This window comes from Echinops telfairi, unplaced genomic scaffold (assembly GCF_000313985.2).
Source record: "Echinops telfairi isolate 266 unplaced genomic scaffold, ASM31398v2 ScPeMD7_70;HRSCAF=299, whole genome shotgun sequence".
NCBI classification, from domain to species: domain Eukaryota; kingdom Metazoa; phylum Chordata; class Mammalia; order Afrosoricida; family Tenrecidae; genus Echinops; species Echinops telfairi.
Window position 1 is genome coordinate 40,910,185 of NW_022103968.1, and position 17,152 is coordinate 40,927,336.

At 39.8% G+C, this 17,152-nt stretch overlaps 1 protein-coding gene across 1 annotated transcript in view; it reads right to left on the reverse strand.

Moving 5' to 3' along the window:
* Positions 1-17,152, reverse strand: part of MINPP1 (multiple inositol-polyphosphate phosphatase 1) — a 41,703-nt gene that overhangs the window by 9,606 nt on the left and 14,945 nt on the right. The gene's annotated exons all lie outside the window — the stretch shown is intronic.

The window sequence follows — 17,152 nt, forward strand, 5'->3', positions numbered from 1 at the left end:
AAGATATGACAGAATAATAATTTATAAATTATCAAGGGTTCAGAAGAGAGGGGGGAACATGAGGAGCTGATGCCAAGGGCTTAAGTGGAGAGCAAATGTTTTGAGAATGATGAGGGCAACGAATGTACAAATGTGCTTGACACAATTGATGTAGGTATGGACTGTGATGAGTTGTGTGAGCCTCCAATAAAATGATTTTTAAAAATTATGAAAAGAAAATGGACAATTAAGCCCTGAGTAAATATTGATCACTCCATGGGGCTCTTCTGAGAAAACGGAAAGAGTATTATCATATCTCTGTCTAGGGAATATGGACATGCAGTATTGTATCAGTTGCTCGGTAAAAACCAAGACTAAACAACGAGTACCAAGTCACCTAACATTCATATTCATAGGTTTACACCACTTGAGTAGGGCACCAAATTCGGAACAGAGACAACCTATCATGACGGATGCAACGAAGTCTGAGAAGGAGCTCTAGGGGTGCAATGGTTATGAGCCGGACTTGTGGTTTGAATCCACAGGGAAAAAATATGGCAGTACACTTCTCCAATGATGTGCAGCCTTGGTAACACCACAGCACAGTTGTGCTCTGTCCTTAGAAATCAGAATTGACTTCCTGAGACAGGTTAATGGACCTGCTATGAGGAGTAGGAGTCTAAGCACTGAGAGAAGCATAATTTTAATAGTAGGAATTCAAGTCATTTTCTTCCTAACAAAAGGTGGTGTCGGTGCCTTAATGAAAGGCAGAGTTTTGTAGGTGATCCTCCTTCTGGCAGCCAACCACCACATCTCTTCCCCTCTGGAGATAGTGGTTTGAACAATCGTTTTGCTTCCTCTCCTTATAGGAACACTCGTCTCCATAGTAACCACTTTCTCCAGCTGTACTTCTTCTCCAAATATAACTAAAATCACTCTTCATTTCTATGACACCCGATTAAAAGTACAGCAGAATATGTCTTATATTAGTATCATGAGAGTACACAAAAGATAGTACACATTCTTTTTCTTTTTACCATTTTTATTTCCTTTCTTAAACCCCTTTCTGATGGTCATATTACTACTGATTATGCATATTATAAAGAACAGACACATAAAACGTATAATCACTTAAAGTGCTACTTTAGAGACTTTTTTAGTACTTTATAATCTTTCCAAAATATGAGGTTCACAGCTTTCATTTTTAAGCACAGACTAGGAAAACAATTGATGAGTGTCATTTGTGTCTTAAAAAAAAAAATCAAGGTAACAGAATCTGGCTTACAGGAATCCCATCTCAGCCTACAAACTAGAGAAAAATACCGATGACATTTTATAAAGTACGGTGTCAATATGAACACAAAACTGAAAACTAGGAGGGAACGAAAATTATTTTTCAGCATGTACATGCCTTTTACAATTTCAAAAAATCTAACTTATTCTTGAAAATTTTCTATTAAAAAAAGAGCACACTAAATGTCCAGGCTGAGTTTCAAAAGAAAGAAGCAGAATCTAGCTTACTCTAAAATAAAAGTACAGTAGGAAAAAAAAATTAAGTATTCTGTGTTTTAACTCACAAGCGTTTTCATTTAATAACAGCTCGCCGCCAGAGAGTAGATTCCGACTCCTAGCCACCCTCCAGGGCGGGGAATAGAGCCCAGTCCAGTGGGCTTCTGAGACTGGAACCCTCCACTGGGAGATGGTTAGCAGCCAGGCTCACAACTCACTGGGCCAGTGAAATCACATACCATATACACTCGAGTATAAGCCACCCGAATATCTGCCAAGGCACCTAATTTCACCACAAAACTGCATTAAAAATATGCTGAAAAACTAAGCTTATACTTGAGTATATACGGTAAATGCTTTTCTTTACTTTTTTTCCTATCCTGAATTCAACAGAACATTCTTAATGGCTCAAATGTTAAAACTAGAATACAGACAAGGCACTCTTTCTTATCATGGTTCCCTGGAAAAGTACAAAAAATCTAACTCGCAATTATAACTATGAAATTCAAGAGAATGTAGCCAATTTTTTTTTTTGTTATTTTAAATTAAACAGAGGGGAGGGGGCGTCAAAAAGTTGTGGAACAATGAAAAGATGAAATTTTTCTATAAACTTTTTGAAGTTGCATCATATCCTTCAACTAAGGGGCCCATTTGTAGCTATGAGTATCATAATGCTTTGCTTATAAACAAAAATAAGCCAGGTAAAAGCAGATTTTTATTTCACAGAAACTCCACTGCCAAAATATCAAATTGTGGCATATTTAAAAAAAAATCAACTGTTGTCATGGAATTTGTATATAAACAACAATAACGAAGTACTGCTGTTGAGATGCTTCCTATCCGAGTATAGTGAACTGTTGAAGAGTCTGCTGTGGCTTCCTCTAGGGCAGCGGTTCTCCACCTTCCTCAGGCCGCAACCCTTTAGTACTGCTCCTCATGTGCTGGTGACCCCCAACCATAACATTCTTTTCGTTGCTACTTCATAACTGTTGTAAACTGGCGATCCCTGTGACAAGGTCATTCGACCTCCAAAGGGGTCATGACCCACAGGTTGAGGACCACTGCTCCAGGGGCACAGAGCTGAACTACCGTGCCCCACCAGGGCTCCAGAGGGTTAATATAATCCCTCTGAAACAGCTGTTCATGCTTATACTTGTTTGTCCTGTTATAAGACTCGCTCACATTTCTGTTTTCTTTGACAAAGTTGTTAAGTAGCATAGGTGTCAAACGGAAAAACATATCATGTTTCTATTCCAAGTTAGACCTGAGCACCACATAAAGGGGAGCTTTGTATGCCTCTATCGATGGAATTGAACAGAGAAAGATCAAATCAAACCCAGTGCCACTGAGTCAGTTCCGACTCATAGCACAGCTATAGATCTTTATGGGAGCAGCTGGTGGGTTAGAACTGTAGACCTTTTGGGTAGCAGTTGAACACTTCCCCACTGTGCTGTGACCAAGGCTTCCTGGGTTCGGACTAACTTGATAGCATTAGGACTTCAATCAGCAGAGACTAAAAAGTTGTAAGGCTTTTGTGGATGCAGACACAGAGGAGGGTCTATGGTTTCTGGACTTGCACACACCTCAGAGAAAATATTCAAGAGCATGTGTGGTCCGAGAAGTCTTAAAAGGTATATACTATGTTTCTATTAAAAAAAAATCTGCATTTCTCGCCATCACCACCTCGTATGAGTTTAGTAGACATAGTTAGGTTGTGTGTGTGTGTGTCCCTCTGACCACAGAACAGGGATGGGAGTAGTTTCACTCTTGTGCAGACAGAGCGCGTTGTAAGGGTGTGTGTGTGCGTGTGCGTGTGGTGTGTGTGTGTGTGTGTGTCCCTCTGACCACAGAGCATGGATGGGAGTAGTTTCACTCTTGTGCAGAGCGCATTGTAAAGATTAGAGCACTTGTGCTCAGGTTAAACTTTAACACCTTATCAGCTGATCTCCCTTTGGGCCCATTTTAAAGTTGCCCTGGTTTTTAATATTCTCTGTTTTCTTTTCGATTGAGGTTTTCCTCTATTTTATTTTGTTATTGTTAGCTTTTTTGTTTATGTTTTCAGTATATGAAATCCTATAGAGTTCACCTACAGGTGACCCTATAAAGCAGTAACTGGATTAATGCTTTCTTCAGGGTATGGCAGGGGAAACTGCGGAAATGTGAGCTAGTAACAAGGTGCATAAGAAAGAAGAAAACACTCTAAAGTTGATTGTGGTAATGACTGTACAACTCTTCTCAATAAGACTGAACTATTGAATTAATGATATGTGGATTAGGTGCCAATAAAACTGTATAAAAGAATTTGCAATGCTAATGGAGACCCATTGGCTTTTGTTATTTTGGATAATAAAGAGGGAAAATGTGCATTTTAGTTTTAAAAAATCCAACAATTGGAAAATGCTAATTTCCAAGACAAATATAAGAAAGCAAATAAAAATCTACATAAATACATGTAGATAACAAAATTAAAATGCTTAAAGCTGAGATCTGGTCAAGTCCTTTTATTTTTAGAAATAAGAAAAAAAGTCTGAAGTGGTCAAGTGAGTTACTTACTGTTATCCAGCAAGATGTCAATGTAGTTCTTCAAATTAGTGAGCTTTCTTTTATAGAAGTTGGTAAAGAAACTATTAAATTTTCAATCAAAAATGAAATTTAATATGAAGCCCCAAATTGCTAATAAATACAAGTAGCTGCCCCTGTGTGTGTGTGTGTGTGTGTGTGTTCAGAGTAAGTTCAAAGTAAAACACGCAGAGCAAGTACTTACGCACATTCCAAAGGCTCAACCAGAAAAACAACTAAGAACTATGTGTATTTTCCCCCAAATGCACTCAGCTAGATTTTTCCAAGCTCTCAATTCACGTTTCACACTCAGTGTTACGCAAAGTGTTTTTTGAAATATGAGTCAGAAGTACCAAACAGCTTTAGATAATTCCTATAATTCTCACAGTTATATAAGTGTACAAATACACAACAGAACTACCAGATATAGGAGATACTTTAGGAAGATAAATAACGTTAAAAAAACCAAACCTTTAACAAACGTAAGACTAGTCATCTGCTTCACTGAGGTGGTTGGAAAAGCACCCCATCAACTTAACCCAAAACCAAGAAGTGAAACCAACTGATGCATAAAGTTTTTCTTTCCTTAAGCAAAAACAGCAAAACAATGTCTGCTTCCACTCAAGGAGGAGTAACAGGACTGAATTTGCCGTCCTATCCTGAATACCTGAAAGGCAAAGTCTCTTTAGCAGCAACTTTCAGTCACTCAAACCTGGTGGAGTAAGAGGCTGAGAAAGCCCAGGGGCGAGCTTTCAACTGCCCTGACTGACTGCCTACAGAATCCACGCTGCAGCAGAGGGAGAGGGGCCCGACAGTGAATGGAAACCTCCGTGGTGGGTGGAGATTTTGAGAGGCCACACTGGCTGACGTTTACAGGACTAAGTACAGAGAGAAAAGTGCTCTGGTATTGATCAGCGCATGTACGTAAGAAAACTACTCACATCCGCGGAAAGAGTCATTGGAAAGGAATAGGTAAAACAATTTCCTGAATTCCAGTGCCAGGAGTAGCTTGTGTCTCCACAAGGCAGGCTGGAAAAATTTCATAATGCGCAGTGTTATCAGGGAACTGCCAAGGTAGTGGGGCAAAATCTGCCCTTCAGATCCACTGTTATAAAACAAGGCAAGGCACTGAGTAGGAGAATATATTAATAAATATAAATCCAACAAAGGGATTGTATCTAGAATATAGCTCTTACAATTTAATTTGGAAGACTAACAATCCAGTAGGAAAAAATGGGCAAAAGATTTGGACAGGTATGTCCCCAAAGCAGGTATGCAGAAAGCAAATAAGTACATGAAAATAGGTTCTATATCATGTTATTAGATAAAAGCAAACTAAAGCTCACAACGAGACAGGCTACTTGAGAGACCGGAACAAAACAAGGCAGCCCTATCGTTCCAGCTCTCCCAGGTTTCACTGGTCTGACAGCTGGTATGCTGCGGTTAGTGAAAAAAGTGTTTTTGGTAGCAGAGCTCAAATACTCCTTTCTCCCATAAAGCCTTTACCAAACTTCATAGCTCAAATTAGTCCTCCCTCATCACTATCATTTGAGCCCTGTTTTCAGGGCCATTATGCAACTATGTCCTAAGCTAGGTCAAGAGTTCCTTGAGACTACAGTTGAAGTGTATTCATCTTTGTATGTTCTCTATCACCTAAACATAACAGATACTGAAAAATAACATGGGAGATGCTATATATTTATTTCAATCTGTCCAAATAGTTTTAAAAAGTATAAACATAGCTTTACTTGCCAAGGTTTTAATTAAGGAGAGAGGTATCTAAATGTTCATCTCAGAATACAAGATAGTTATTATAAGATCAATATAAATCATAACAGCACAAATAAAAAAATTTAAATTTTATCTGGAAGACCAAACCAAAAAACCCCAAACTCACTGCCATCAAGCCAATGCTGACTCATAGTGACCCTATAGGACATGGAAGAACTTCCCTGTAAGCTTCCAAGAATGTAACTCGATGGGAGTAGAAAGTCTTATTTTTCTCCCTCAGTAGCTGGTGGTTTTGAACTGCTGACCTTTCAGTTAGCAGCCAAATGCATAATAACCACTATGACACCAAAGCTCCCCAAACCCCAAACGACTACCATAGATTTGATTCTGACTCACAGTGACCCTATATAGGGTTTCCAAGACGTAAGTCTCTACAGGAGCAGGCAGCCTCAGCTCTCTGCCCCATGGTGTGGCTGGTGGTTTGAGCCACTGACCTGCAGTTAGCAGCCCAACGCCTAACCCACAGCAGCACCAAGTACACTGGTTTTCTTTGGCATAAGTAACACCGTACCGAACAAGGCTTATTTCCCCATGTTTACTTCACACGAGGTTAATTTCCTGAGCTATTGACCACTGCTTAATTTTCATTTTCACTTGGGCCTCTGATCAAGACACTTCTTCCTTAGAATGTCCTCATCAGTCCTCACTAAGCAAAACTGTTGGAGAAAACTATCATGATGATGTAGACAAGTAATCTTTTTTTTTTTTTTAATGACTAGTTATTAAGCATTTAAGTGAAAGACCCAGTGGTTGCTTTGGATAAATGGTGCACATACACACGGACACACAGTTGCATGCAACCTTCTCAACACCATGAGTATTTTTTATGGTTTTAAAGGGTTGAACAAGTTGAACATGGATTTGAATCTGGATACGATTCTAAATGTAAATTCCATCACACTATGCTCATGATCAAAACCGCTAACTCAAATCTTGCATTCACAGAAAACCTGCCCAAAGAAAGACATTTTCTTTTTTTTTTTTGGACATTTTCTTTAAAATGGGCTACAAGTTACGAAGTTAGAAATCTGGAACATTAAAACAAAAGAGGAAAAGAAATCACTGTCACCAACAGCACCTTCAAGAAAGAAAGCAGCAGGGTCTCATGAAGCCTTGAGGTGTGGTCTTGGAAGTCACCAAATGATTTGATGCAAGAGCTGGATATGATGAGACGTGAATTTTAGCAAGTAGTCTGCAGTCGTGGAGCAGGAATTACACTGCAATCAGGTGCTCATAGGAGGTGACTGCTAAAATCCTGGAGGGAGGAGCTATTAGCTTACCCTGAGGTGGTAACAGTGGGGTGGGGCAGAGAAAAGTCAAAGGAACTGACATGAACTAAAAATAAACACCCCCCCTCACCCCCATGAAATATGTTGGTGATGTAGAAGGTTGGGGAGAGGGTGCCAAGAAAACGGCCTAGGTTTGCGGCTTGGGTAGTTGGGACAACAGAGAAAAAAGGATTGAGAATATTATTGCGCATCAATTGTATCCGAGCATTGTTCTAGGAAGTGGGGCAAGAGCAGTGAATGATATAGACCCAGAGACCTAGACCCAAAAAAACCAGTCAATAACTGGCCATCCAGAAAGGAACTGGGCAGGAGATTATGAGCATACCCAGGCCATTTACATACATTTTATCCTTTATTTACTACCTTTCAACAACTATCATTGAAAGATAATCTTAGTAAACCTAGTTAAACTCCATGGAACGCAGATTTCAAATAGCAAAAAAAGACTAGCAAGAACAGGTTCTGAGAGTCAAGGAATCTACTAACTTAAGAGAACTTTAAAAGACAAAGCTCCCACTTTACAATGGGCTAAGTAAAAGCTTTTTAAGGTCACTGCGTGCCACTGAATATTTGTTTCAACGCTGCCATCTTCTGTTACAATAAGGAACTACACAACCTCCAAAAGTTACACCTTTTCGATTAGGAAACCTGAAAATAGACTGGAGAGCCAATGAAAGGCTCACTTCAAGAGATGGCTTATTTAATAATAAGAAGAAATATATTATTAGAGTTAATTTTGATGTCTGAAAGTATCTCTGAATAAATGAACAGTTTCATGAGGCAAGTAATTCCAGTCCACAATATAAACCTATTTTGAAAAAGTAGGAAAAGACTTGTTGATTCGCCCAATAGAAAATAGATCAACATGTATTAACAGAGATAGGATGAGAAAAGAGAGATGAGGAAGGGATAATAAAAAACACCCAGAGAGGTCTTATTAGTAAATTCAATCTACTTTCCTAATCACAGCATTCCAATAGTAATTAATACCTGCTTGAAATGTCCTTATATCCAAAAGGAGTAATTAGTGAACTTATTGCCTTTAACTTTACCATCAATACTTCAGTGAACGTTTATGAAATGAAACAAAATTTTCCTAAAAAAAGATGATGGCCTTAAATTTGGAAGTCAATGTTCTTTAACAATGTTTTTAACTAAAATATTGATGCTGGACTTGTGCAATGGGGTGCCTCTGGGCACTTCATTGGGGAAGCTGGCTTTACTAACCCTGGAGGTGGAGTTGAGCACCTTCGGGCTGAGGTTTATGTGGAGTGGTATATCCTTTGGGTAGTTTTGGCAGCCCCCCCCACCCCTAGAACTTTATAACATTGCCTGAGCGGGGTAGAGGCCAGGCCAAGAGGCTGAGGGTCAGAGAGAAAGGCTTACCTGTGGGCAGACAGAGAAGAAACTGTCCTGACTGAGTACCTGTACCTTGGGCATTTGTAACCCATCAACTTCCTAGTATACCCCATAATCATTAGTATGGTCTATGAGTTCTGAGTGGACATTGCAATGAACTATTGAACTGTGAGAGGGACAGCTGGTGTCAGAAATGGTAGGACGGGGCATGTCTGACCTCAGTTCCTGCAAATCTACTTTGGACAATACTGATGTGGAATTTGATTTTCCCCCCACCCCTACCCCTTTTCAGAGCTAGAGGAGGTCAGACACCACCCCCATGTCACATTCTTTTTTTACACATGGTTATGAGACAATAGGAGCCCTAATGGTGTAGTGGGTTATGTGTGGGGCTGCTAACCACAAAGTCAGCAGTTCAAAATCACTTGCCACTCCACAGGAGAAAGATAAGACTTTCTACTCCCTTGAAGAGTTACAGTCTCAGAAACCCACAGAAGCAGTTCTACCCTGACCTATAGGGTCACCAGGACTTAGAATCGACTCGATGGCAGTGAGTTTTGTCTTAATGAGGCAAGAGTGGTTCAGCGGTAGAAGCCTTGCGTTCCATAAAAAAATAAAATAAAATATTGATGCTTGCCTATTAGCATTATGCGTGATCTTCAATTTTTGCTTCAAAATCATGCTATAAAATTATGCTTAAAAATATTCAGTGACATTGAATAGTGTCTAATTTAATGCTAAGATAAAAGAATAACCTATAGAGGCAGTACCAACCCAATATATAATGAAGTGGAGAAAACCACACTCAGCCCAGGAACCCTAGAATTAGCTGAGAGATCCCCTCAGACAAGTCAAACTGCTGCTGGGAACCAAGAAGCGGGGAGGCCTGTCACAATTTTAGCCAACGACCGAGAGACCTGATTAATCCAAGAAACTCTAAGCTTAGTTCTGCTTTGGGTGTTGTGTTTCTAGTATTTTGATTAACAACGAGCTCATTTAGCCCCTCTATCAACATCAATGACAGAAGAGCACAGATCTGCAGATATAACTTTAAATCATAAGATTCCAATGTAAAAAAATGATTTTAAAAGTCATATAAAAAAGGTAACTATTTTTATAAAACAAATCAGAAGAGCCAAACATAAATAATCTATGTAAAATATTATTCTCTCCCAGCTGAGAATGTGTCAGTTTTCTTCAGAAGTACTCTTAATTTGGCACTGACGATGTTGTGACATTGGACAGTGTCAATCTACTTACATTTGAGTGAGCAATCTCATAGATAGCTCTAGGTATACTTTTCCCCCATTTACCTACATAAGATTTCAGCAGTCCTTTATTACAGAGATCTGATGTGCCCTTGAAAACCAACTGCCGGGCTACTCACAATCACTGCCAACTTTCTCCTCCTCCAGCTAGGAAAGAGGGCAGCAGTCAGACCCATTTCCTGTTCTACAGGGTCAAACTCCTTCGTTCAGCACTTTTTACTATATCACAATCTTACATAGCACTTATAAAAACAGTTCTATGTTCTTTAGATCGGAAGAGACACAGTGCAATGACCTTGTCTTACTGACTCTACCCAGGTCCTACCACTCGCCCTGACACGCAGTGGAATAGATGCTTTAAATATTTGATGAATGGTTTTTTTCTTTTAATTCACAAATAAATAAGTTATTATCCAAAAGAAGTAAAGACTGTCTCCATCTTGCTGAAATAAGGGGACTAGTATGTTAATAAATGAGTTCATGGCCAGGAGCATTTTAAGAGTGTAAGTGCTAGAAAGTCTTTATGTTTATCATTTGGACAACTACAGGGGAAGACGGGTTAATGTCTGAGAAAGAAATTAAGGACATATTTTAACCACAGAAATCTCACACACAGTAATAATACCTTTCATCTGTATCACATTGTACTAAGTGCTTTCACAGACGTAATCTCAGTTCATGTTCTCAACCCCTTGGTGGAAGTAAAGAATCTGTAGTATCATAAAGCAGAAGAAGGTCTCATCTGCCTATGACATCACACTGCTTCTCTATTACTGCACCTGACCCCACAAGCTCTGCGTAAGAGTTAGCCTCATGAGCTGGTAAGTATTTAAAAACTACTAGCTAGCATAAAGCCACACTCAATTGCATTTCCCCCTCTATATTACACTTTTCTGAGAAGCAAGTTTCAAGAAAGCATGTTAAAAACTAGAATTTCATTAAAATTAAAAGAAAACCTCCCATGAGTTGATCTGGACAACTACAGGCAGGCCACGTTCAGACCATGTCTTGGAACCACTGCAGGTCAGTGAAACACACCCACCGTTCTAAGGCTCCTTAATAATCACGGGCTTCCTCTGACCTGGCTTGCTGACTCTGCAGCACCCAACAGTGTGGACCATAAAAATCCTGGATAACTGTGGAAACTGACACTGAGGGAAATATGACCAGGACTATATTCCCTAACTTGTAACTTATAACAGAGGGAATCTGGAAAGCCACAGTAGGAAAACCACCACATTGCTAAGTTAGAGATAAAGTCCAAGTATATTATCCTGTTTTAAATATCATTCCCACAGATTCTCCCCTACAGCTATGCTGCCTTGAAGTGAGCACATGTTGATTCTGTCTCCCTATAGAAGCAGACACTTGTTATCGCCTCATGCCTGTCCCCGATGCAGATAATAGGCTTCCTCACCCGTGAGCGCAGGGACTTTACTGTGGTTACCACCCACCTTGTGACATACATAACTACTGACAATGCATGTCTTATGACTACCTACAAATATCCCAAGACAGGAAAGACTCCCTCTCTGCACGGACGTGGCTGCTGAGATCATAGCTGTCCCAGAGGTGAGCATGCTACCATGAAATGTGTCTGACTCCTTTATTTTATTTCACTCTCCTATAGCTCCTATTTTCTATGACTTTACTACAGTCTTTATGTATTATATCCACACAGTTGCACCTACAAACCCTGCGGTTGTTAGAGGCTGGTTTACTCTAACAGACAACATGGTGAAAAGGGGGCTTTCAAACCACTTCCTTGTCCTTCTCTTACCAAGGGGCAGTTGTTTACACAGACCAAGGAACGGTGCATGGTTTGAAACCAGGAAAGATATGTCAGGGCTGTATCCTTCCACTATATTTATTCCATCTGCATGCTGGGAAGACAATCCCAGGAGCTGGACCATAAGGAGGAGAACACGGCATCGGAACTGGAGGAAAACTCACGAACAACTTGTGATGAGTGCTTGCTAAAACTGAAAAGGGCTTGAAACACTGTGGACAAACACCAACGACTACGGCCTCCAGTGTGGATTCCATGTCAACATCAAGGAAGCAAAATTCTTCAGCAACTGAACCAGTAAGTAACATCGGGATGAATGAATAAAAGGCTGAACTTGTCAAAGATTTCACTTTACTGGATCTACAATGTCCATAAAAGCAGTATTCAAGGGGGAAAATATTAAGTATTGCATTGGGGCCAATCTGCTGCCAAAAAACCTCACCTAAAGTGCTAAGAAGCAAAAGACGTCACTTGGAGGACTACCATCAGGATATTTTCAATCACCTCAAATACATGTGAAGGCCGGAAAATGAATAAAAAAGACCACAGCAGGACCGATGCCTTTGAATTACGGAGTTGGTGCATAGTATTGAATATACCAGACAGTCAGAAGATCCGTCTTAGAAGATGTAAAGGTACAATGCTCCTTATAAGAGAGGATGGTGAGATTTGGGCATACTTTGGACACGTGACGAGAGATCTGAAGAAAGACATTAAGCTTGTGAGAGGGTCGGTGAAAAAGAAGACTCTCAATAAGCCAGAGTGACACAACGGATGCAAGACAACTGCAACAACAGGTTCCAACACAGCAACAATCACGAGGCTGGCCCAGGACTGGGCAGTGTTCCGCTCTGTTGCACGTAAGGTTAACTATGCATTGAAACCAGCTACACGACACTGATGGCCAAAAGTAACAACCCCATTCCCACCCTACCCTGATACTCCCTTCCTAGGCATATGCTTAACCAAAATTAAAATACATGTTTACACAAAGATTTGTATGTGAATGTTTACAAAAGCACTACTCACAATAGCCAAATAGTAGAAACAACCCAAATAATCATCAACTGATGACACAATAAACAAATGCAGCACCCAAAAGAAAATGACGTTTAAAAACACTAGGCTCTGTCAAGGAAACGTCAAAACAAAACCAAAGCAAAACCCCATGTATATTTGATCCCATTTATACAAAATAGCCAGAATAAGCAAAGTCAAAGAAAGACAAAGATGAATGGTTTCCTACAGCAAAGGATCCCTGGTACATAGTTGCTACACGCCGGGCCGCTAAGCACCAGGTCAGCAGTTAGAAACCACCTGCCTCTCCATGGGAGCAAGACGGGCTCTCTGGAAACTCCCATCAAATGACAGTCCCCAAAACCCACCAGGGCAGCCCCACCCTGTCCTACAGGGCTGCTATGAGGAGGCACTGACTGGATGGCAGGGAGCGAGTGAATGACTGCCAGATCCCGTGAGTGCACTAAAAGCTTGTGATCTTCACACTTTAAATTGGCAAACTGTATGAAATATGAACCATTTCTCAATCAAGTGGCTTTACAAAGTGGTCATATGATGCTACAAGGTCTTCATTTTTTGAAAATTCACTTACGTTACTATACAAAGAGGCTTCAAAAAGTTTGTGGGAAAAATAGAATCATCTTTGAACTTTTTGAAACTCCCTATTCTACTAAGGATGTGAACTAATAATTTTTAAACATTTTCAAAACTTAAATGTTATATTCATTTCGAGGTCATCTTCCAAAATCTCTTAAGGAAAGATTTTATTTTGAATTCACAGATTCTGTATAAAACTTTTCCCTCTTTTACAAAAAATTTTTCATTTTTCCCCTTTTAGAAAAGAATGTTTTAAAACTATTATTCACCTCATGTAAAACCCACCTAGCTACGTGTAGAGTTTGATAAGTCTGGGTAAGTATATAAAGCTGTGTACAGTGTCATCAGTCTAGTTTTGGAACACTTCCATCACCCTCAACAGTGCCCGTCCAGCTGTTTGCAGCCAATCACTGCCCTCACATCTGGGCCCATCCAAGCACTGTTCTGTTGCCTCTGTAGCTTTGCCTGGAGGAAACTTCAAATAAACAAAATCATAGAAGATATATTCATATATGTTTGGCTTATTTCAATTAGCATAATGGTTCTGGAGTCCAGTAGTTCAAGAAGCCCTGGGGACACAGTGGTTATGCCCTTGGTTGGTGGTCACATTGGGAATTGATCCTAGTACTGGCAGGCAGCGGAGAAAGAATAGTTATTTTGAACTGGGCACGCATAGTTTTGTAAAACACCCGCCTAATCTGCAGCTTCTTTATGGTTTTCAGAATTGACACATCTGAATTATGATGGTGGTAAAGAATACAGAATATACCAGAGACTGCCAAGAAGAACAAACAACTCTGTCTTAGAAGAAGAAAAGCCAGACTGCTCTTTAGAAACAAGGACGGTGAGACTTCATCTCGTGTACTATGGACAAGTTATCAGGAAGGGCATCATGCTTAGTAAAGGAAAGGGTCAAAAAGACACAGACCCTCCTTGATACAATGTAGAGCCCCTGTAAAGCCATTGAGCAATGACAAAGTTCTGTACATCCGGTGGGTTCTTTCAAGTCCTTAATCACATAGGTTTTGTCTTTTTTATTTTATTAATAATAGTATCCTCTGAAGCTTAAGTGTTTAATTGTGATGATTTCTACTACGTTCATTTTTTCAAACGGACTGCTTTTGTGTCCTCATAAATGTTTGCCTAATTCAAGGTTGTAATAATTTAACCTTGTTTTCAAATGGTTTTATAGTTTAGCTCTGATATTTAGTCATTCATTCTATATTCTAGAAATTTTATGTTTAAGTATGTGACCCATTTTTAGATACAATATGAGGAAAAGGTGTAGGAGTCTTCTCTCCTCCCCCCACATGGACAAACAATTGATCTCACCCCTTATGTGCCGCAAAGTCTATTCCTTTCCCAGTGAGTTACCATGGCATCTTCCTCAAGTAGCAATTGGCTTTAAGCATGTGCGTTCATTTCTGAACTCACTACATGTTTGTCTATTGCTATCACTTTATGGTGAGTTTTGAAGTCAGACAGTACTTTTTCATTCTTCTAATTTTAGCGATTCTAGGTCCTATACATGTCCATACATTTTAGAATTAGCTTGTCAATTTCTACAAAGAAATCTAGAATTGTGATAGGGTTAAATCTATAGATCAATTTTGGTCTTCCAATTTATAAAGTGGTATATCTCTCCATTTACCATGGGTCACCATGAATTTCTCTTTGCAACGTTTTGTCATTTTCAGTGTATAGAATGCTCACTTATTTTTAATACATCAGTGATAAACCCCTTAAGCTTTTCATGTAGGATCATATTATAATAGCAAACCCTGCAAATGTTATTTAGGAATTTTCTGATACAATTTTATGTTTACTATGCCTCCTATCCAGCAGTAAGATTAACAATGAACTAATAGCAATGATGTGTTACTTGATAGAGTCGAATGGCTGTAAACCACTTCTAAAACTAAGCAGGAAAAAAGTTAACCCCTGCCTCCATGAAGACACTTGACTTGTATGAAAACCACACAAACTTTTTAGTAACATATTAAAAATGCTCAGTTTGGTTTCTCTGCCCTAACTTCTATCAAACCAACACAATTTCATAAACTTAAGTCATATCCATAAATCAAGTATTTTCTCTATATATAACTCAGCACTAGAAACACAGTATAATGCATTAACTCTAACCTTTCTGCCCAAATCTTTATAGCATGGTTTGTTTCCAAGTATACATATATAATGTCGCATGCTAAGCATATTTGTCAAATTAAAAATGGGGACTGTGGTTCTTGCAAAGGTTTAAGCTATGAAAAGTTTAAAAGCAGCGAGGTTGAGAAGTAACAACAGATTTTTATGGGAAATATTCCTTTAAAATTTTTAAAATTTACACATTCCTACCAAAAACTATGTATAAAGAAGTTCATAATTATACTATTTATAATAGCAAAAAACAGAAGGTATCCAAATGTCCACTGACAAGAATTAAAAAACAATGCACACACACACATACCAGCTCCCATGTTATGAATTCCAACTCATGATTATTCCATCTGGGCCAAGGCGGAACTGTGCTCCATAGAGGTGTCAGTGGCTAATCTTTTGAAAGATCACCAGGCCTTTCTTCCACAGCACCTCAGGGGATCTCCAACTTACAGTTAGCGTGTTTACAATACCCAGGAACTCCATTGACAGAAATCAAATCAAACCCCAAATTGCGGCCATATAGTCAATTCCTACTCACAGCAATCCTAGGGAAGGTTTCCTCGGCTTCATAAGGTTTTACAGGAGCAGACAGCCTCATCTTTCTCTGGCAGCATGGCTGGTAGGTTTGAACTGCTCACTAAATGTTAGAAGTCCAACACTTACCCAACAGTGCCACCAAGAGCTACTATTAGAAGTAACTCACTCACTGCCATTGAGCGGATGCTGAACTCATAGTGACCCTATAGGATTGGGTAGAATTGCCCGTTTCCGAGTTACAGTTTCCGAGACTGTAACTCTTTACGGGAGTAGAAAGTCCCATTTTTCTCCCACGGAGCAATTGGTGGTTTTGAACTTCTGATCTTGTGGATTGCAGCCCAACCTATAACTAACTAAGCCACCAGGGCTCCTATCAGCAGGAGATGATATAAACTGGAGTATATTCACATTACTCAATATTGTAGTAAAAATAAATGGACAAAAACTGTAATAATAAATATTATAAGCATGATATTGAGGGTAAAAAACAAGTTTTAAAAGGCAGCAAGCAAATGATTCTAAATACAAACTGTTTTATCTAGGTCCATGTACCTTCATGATAAAAACTATTTTTAAAGAGCCAATGTATGATCAACCCCAAATTTCAAACAGTAATTACTCGAGATAGGCAGTATGGAGCGGGCAGGAGAGGGAGGTAAATGGAGCAGATGAAGAACAATGCAGTGATGATGATTACTTTTCTATGGCCTCTGAAGCCGTGATCTTGTACCCCTCATCAAATGCTAAGGAGGGCGGGGCTATGCAAATATTGGAAAGTTGCTGACAAATTAAATTGACACCATTGTGGGGGTGGGGCCAGGCAAAAAGGTACACAGAGCCCTAATGAGGAGATTGGTCAGTTTTGCCATCCCACTTAAAAAGAGCCATCCCAAAGGCAGGAAGGGGGACCTGACTACTACCGAGAAGAAGATATGGGAGTGAAGTGCACCCTTTGGACCCAGGGTCCCTACTCTGAGAACGTCCTAGACCCAGGAGCTGGAGAGCTATAACATCAGACACAGCAATCGACGGTGAGAAGCAGCATCAAAGAAATAGCAGGAGAACCAGGAAACTGGCAGGAGACAGTGTAATGGGCTTCCTGGCCCAGAGAGCAAGTGACCGGAGTTTCTTCAGGCAGCAGGTTTGCTGTTGAACAGAGTGCGTCCTGGGACTTGGCAGAGCCAGGCTCACTGGCCCAGACCCATGGAGTGAGAAAGATGAGTACCTTGCACTGAGGCTTTCTGACAGAGTAGGGTGCCAACAGACACTTATTAGAGCTTTATAACCCTTGCACTTGCTTG